General features: G+C 39.3%; 1 long non-coding RNA gene across 2 annotated transcripts; it reads right to left on the bottom strand.

Moving 5' to 3' along the window:
• Positions 1 to 229: 229 nt before the first annotated feature.
• Positions 230 to 2,662, bottom strand: LOC124208957. Of its 2 annotated transcripts, none has more exons than XR_006880726.1 (6): positions 1,583 to 2,662; positions 1,200 to 1,523; positions 1,034 to 1,132; positions 890 to 964; positions 558 to 828; positions 230 to 474 (listed from the first exon to the last, which is right to left on the bottom strand). It is a non-coding gene; the product is annotated as an uncharacterized LOC124208957 (long non-coding RNA). The 2 variants fall into 2 exon arrangements; XR_006880727.1 differs by having other exon boundaries at positions 558 to 837.
• Positions 2,663 to 5,841: the final 3,179 nt, after the last annotated feature.

Raw genomic sequence — 5,841 nt, forward strand, 5'->3', positions numbered from 1 at the left:
GTTATCTTTTAATTAATCTTTTTGATTAATTTATCAATCAACTATTCATAAAAGGAAATAGAATGTACGTTAGTATCGAACTAACCAAAATCGAGACCTTTATTAATGGTGAACTTGAACTTGTTTTCTTGTGTCTGCAATCATCTATTGTTAATCAATCATCTAGCTACTTGTAACAACCCATCTGTTCAGTACGTTATGCCCAAATAATTAAACGCAATTAAACAAATACGCAAAATTGGTGAAATTTATTTTTATTCCAGTGTACAATAATAGATTGTACAAATTTTAAGCCGTCTCAGTTGAACAATTTTGGTTTTGGTGTTCTTGCTGACTTCCGCTGTTTCTGATTCGTTGAGGCAACATTTTTGAGACAGCGCGTTTTTGTTTTCGTACTTGTTCCACTTTCGACACACTTCTTCCGCTTTTGTTCCTTGAAAATTGAAGCGGATGCAGAATCCGACGACGCCAATACTGCATTGAAAAGGATCATAGATTATGATACAAGAATAAGGTTATAAAATACAAAAACAAAGACTAAATTAAACTTGCTTTACCTCCATTTTCCTTTCCCCATTGTCCAGTTTCAGGGGTCGGTAGTTCGGGTGTTTCACTGCGAATAGTGACAACTGAAACGGGCGGACTAGTAGAAGAGATAAGAACTTGCGTTTCACTCAAAGTTACAGGAAGGAACGACGAAGGATTCGAAGCGGTCATCGTTGTTAATTCAACCGGCTTGAGTACTAGTGGTACCAAATGGCGTCGGTGTTGAATCGAACTCAACTGGAGTTGTTGCTGGATCCTGTACGGGAACTGTTCGTTTTGAGCCTAGTGAAACTTTAATTTTAGCTTTTAGTTTTTTGCAAATTATGTAGGCGTTTTTTCTTACCATTTACTAGGACTTGAAGTTCAGACGCAGCCACATTTAAAGCCCCTGTTCGGCATGTTCCATCGGATTTCGATTCTGTTAATTACATAACAATATGAAGACATAAGAAATCCTATTTTTCTAGGGGATATTAAATTGTGTTACCTGTTGCAATTTCAAGCAACAGCTGTCCTGATGATGGTGGGGCAAGTGTATTAATCGTGAGTGAAGGTGACACACCCAATTCCCAGGCATCTAGTTCATCTATAAATAATTGTCAAGTTTGTTATAGGCTATTTACTCAACTTAATCAACAATTTATGCATAATACCAATGAGATGTGGTGGTGGGAAATATGTGCCATCTTCACTTTGTGTCAGTGTAACGGTAACAGTACTGGACGGATGCTGTGTTCCTGGAATCAAGTGTGATGGAAAATGTTGTTGCTCAGGTTCAAAGGACTCTTTGTTCGATGACTCCACACCACCAGCTTAAACTGACTCTTTGTTCGTTGGCTCCACACTTTCACCTTCTGAACCTGTGTGTGATACATGAACACCGACAACTTCTTTTTCTTTGTTTAACTCAACATTTTCAGTTTGTGGTTCTTCATTTTCAACATCAACATTGGCCTTGGCTGGATTTTGACGTATATCTAGGAGAAAAAATTCTATTATCTCTCTATAATTGAATAACAAATTTGTCACCATATACCTTCTTTTAATGAAAATACTTTTCCAATGTTTAAGAAAAGATTGGGCTGTTCGTTTCGTTACACTATTTTTAGTCTCTTCACCAAATGCCCATGTTGCACAACTTCCCACAGTAATATTTGGGAAATACCCAAAAATGAGTAATTCAACACCGGCGTCACTGGCAAGCTGGTTAACCTAGTTTTTTTTTAAGTAGATTATTTCGTTTTGTGTAAAATCTATTATGTTCCAGCTTTTATTTAATTTCAAGAAACATGATTCGAATCATTCGGTGCTTGTTGTTGTTGTAATTCTTGATGATCAATGCAGAGTTGCCAAAGTTTAAAGTCCGTCAATGGTTTTTGCCAAGAGCAACGGAAAGGGGTTATTATAGAATTATAGAATTAACATCAATTTATAATATTACAAAATATTATAAAGAATATTCCGTATTTATTTAGTTTAAAAGTTTGTAATAATAATTATTAACAATTAACCGAATACAAACTAGTCCATAAGCATCGACTAGTCCATAAGCATTGACTACTTCATAGGCATTGACTAGTCAATAAGAGTCGATTACCACATTCTCCATTGGTTAGCGAGCAATTTTTCGCACAATCTAGATTAAATTAGATCTAAATATTTATTAACAAATGCTGTTTACGTTTTAATTAAATAAAGCTTCAGTTATGTCTATTCCTGTACCAATTTTGTAAATGTATCCTAATCCTAAGCATCACTATAGGACAGCAACCAGCACCAAATGAGAGTATCGCCTTTTTTTAAATTTACCTTTAAAATCAAGCGTTCATCAACAATATACACGAGAATTAAAAATAATTTATTATGCACATTCAAACCCTAGATTCAAACGATTGAATACAATAATCATTACAAAAATACAAGCTAGCATTCAAAAAGGCGCACTCTAATGGACAAGTCGACTCTTATAAACTAGTCGATAAGAGTCGACTTGTCCTCAGTAGAAAAAGCAAAAATACAAGCTAGCATTCAAAAAGGCACACTCTAATGGAGAAGTCGACTCTTATAGACAGTCAATAAGAGTCGACTTTCCTCATTAGAAAAAGTGACTGCGCGATTCGTTCCTAAGCATCGACGAGATAGTGCGCGACCATGTTGCGACATTTTACTAATGGACAAACAAAAAGTTTTCCAACCAAACAAATTTCCAGATTTTTGTAGTCAATGAAATTTAACTACCACCACTATTGGTTTTCCACGACCTTGATAAATCCCAGCTGCGAAGACATTAACATATATGTAATATAATATAACCTAAACAAATTGAAATATATTTTTAACGAGTAAAGCATCAAGGACAATCTTTTATGGGTTAATAAATACCTTGAATTTTAACGAGAATGCGCCAGAATTTATTATAAGCACTTTTGTTAAAGGTAGTCCATTGGCAGAATCATTTGGTCTAACACAGAACGTCGACTTCCCTATTTGGAGTCATACCCTGGATCTTGCCTTTTCTCGTGAAGCAGATAATCTAGTTTCACAGACTTGTGTCAAATCACTCATAAATGATCACTATGCAGTGCGGTGCTGTCTGTCAGTGCGTACACCTAGATGGTCTATTGGTAGTGCGTGGGTCCGATCCATCAAGTCCATCGATTGTGAAGTTTTTGCTTCCGACCTGGCGGCACTTGAGCTCGTAACAAGTCCCGCAGCCAGTATTGAGGATCTCATATTGCAGTATCACGATGGCCTTATAAGTGTACTTGACAAACATGCACCACTGAAAGAGAAGCGTGTTGTCCTTCGTCCTGCCACTCATTGGATGAACCATGACGAGATTCGTGCTTGGAGAAGGAAGATTCGATGGTCGAAAAGAACTTGAAGAATAAGAAGGCTTACTGTTGAATTTCAAGTATATCCTCAGGAGCTACTTTGAAGCTTATCTGTTCTGCTGAAAAAGTCAAAGAGAACATTCTAGAGAAGATTGCCAAATGTGGTAACGATGCGAGGGCCTTCTACCGTCTTTTCTGCAATTTGATGGGAAAGTCGGACGTACCTCTGTTGTGTTTTATCAATCCAAGCGCCTGTTGCTGAAACTAATCCGCTGTTGCCAAAACCCACTCCCTCTTCCGTCAAAACTCTTGGTCGTCTGCTAGACTACTCTTGCCTCTTTCTCTTCTCTTTTGGAATCAACGTGTCAGGTACTCTCTAGAAGGTTAAGACAAATTATATGTTTTCTATGTTCTGTTCTCTACTTGTCGTGATATTGATCCTAAGTTAATATACGTTCTATGCATTGATTTGTGTTCGTGTCACTAATATTGTATATCTGAATCACAAATCACAACAACCTCGTCTACCGAGAAAGCAGCACGGTGATACGGTGGAATTCAGTGATTATTTCTCATAAAAAATAGCGTCAATTCGCTCGTTTCTCGATGGTGTGGCAGAATCAAGGAAGTCGGATCATTCCGATCTAGAAGCATCTTTTCTCTCACTACATGGTGAGCAATGTCATTTGGATCGTCTTGTACCGGTGTCTGTTAAGTCAGTGACGGAGATTATTCTGGCCTTTCCGGCAAAGTCATGCTGTCTTGACCCACTCCCGACTCCTTTGTTGAAGCATTTTTTGAGTGTGTTGGCAGTTCCAATAACTAGGATTGTGAATGCCTCGTTGGCGTCTGGTCTGGTTACTGATGCGTTGAAACATACCGTGATAACTCCACTCATTAAGAAATCATCACTGGATCCGCAGGACTTCTCAAACTACCGTCCGGCATCTCGTCTTCCATTTCTCTCAAAATTAATTGAAAGGGTTGTGCTGAGGCAATTAACTTCCCACATCGAGGACTTCCAGCTTTTACATCCTAGTCTGTCGGCCTATCGAGTCAACTATTCAACTAAGACATCTCTCCTGGCCATCCAAAATGATTTACTGTCGGCGGCTGATGCTGGCATGGGCAGCGCACTCTTAATTCTGGATCTTAGTGCCGCGTTTGACACTGTTGATAATCAGCGACTATTGAAGAGACTACCCTCTACTTTTGGTGTCACTGGTTCTTCTCTGGGTTGGTTTCAGTCCTATCTATCGGGGCCAACACAATCAGTCAAAGCGCTGGGTGACACATCGCCGCCCACTCCGCTTTCTTTCGGTGTTCCGCAAGGATCGGTGCTTGGACCGACTCTTTTTTCCATCTACACCAGCCCTCTTTCAGCCATCGCTTCGAGACACGGAGTCCGTTTAAGCAGTTTTCTGACGATACCCATGAGTACGTTCATTTCAACATGGATCCCCACAGTCAGTCTGTGGCTTTTGGCTCACTTGGTGACTTTGCTGCTAACACCGAGGATTGGTTTAACGACAACCGCGTGAAGCTGAACCTGGGAAAAAGCCTCTTACTCTACATTGTCCCTCAACGTCATTCTTCTGAGCTTTTGACACATTCATTGGTGGTAGGCGATGCTAGTCTCCCTCCCTCAGTTCAAGCACGCAACTTCGGCGTTATATTCGATAGTGCACTCTCCATGGTTCCTCATGTCAAAAGTGTGTGTAAATGTGCTTTTTTCCACCTTACTCTCATTGGTAGAGATAGAAAATATCTTGATGTAAGGTCTGCGAAGTCGCTTGTAGTGTACATGCCCTAAATCTGAGCAGAATTGACTATGCCAATTTACTTCTATTTGGGTTACCCAAGTCTGTTTTGGGGAAACTACAACCAGAGTGCGGCCGCTAGGCTGATTGTTGGTGTTGGCATGTACGAGCGTATATCTGACCATCTAAAGCTCTTGCACTGGCTACCGGTTGAGGAGCAAGTTTTATTTAAAACCGCACTCATGAACTTTCAATGCCTAAGCAACACTGCCCCTCCTTATTTTTCTAGCCATGTCAAACTCTACGAATCCAAACGTAATTTAAGATCCATTCACTCTCGTACTATTGTTGCCCCATCTTTTAAATTTGAAATATACGGAGGGAGATCTTTTACTTGTGCTGCCCCGTCTGTTTGGAAGGCACTACCACTCTCTGTAAGGTCTGAGACTGACCAACAACAATTCAAACTGAAACTGAAGACACATCTTTTTGCTAATGCTTATGCTTGATGACCCCAACCAAAACATTGTGACCCAAATGTAAGCGTCATTAGATCGTTAAGTATGGATAATGCACAAAATAAAAAAAAAACAATACAATGAAATAAATTAGGAATTTAACCTCAGAAGGAATAGGCATCCTTTTCGACTGTAGTGCAAGCAAAATTCTCACGACTGATGTTTATATATTGAAATGGCGAT

The sequence above is a fragment of the Daphnia pulex genome, chromosome 12 (genome assembly GCF_021134715.1).
Source record: "Daphnia pulex isolate KAP4 chromosome 12, ASM2113471v1".
Lineage (NCBI taxonomy): Eukaryota > Metazoa > Arthropoda > Branchiopoda > Diplostraca > Daphniidae > Daphnia > Daphnia pulex.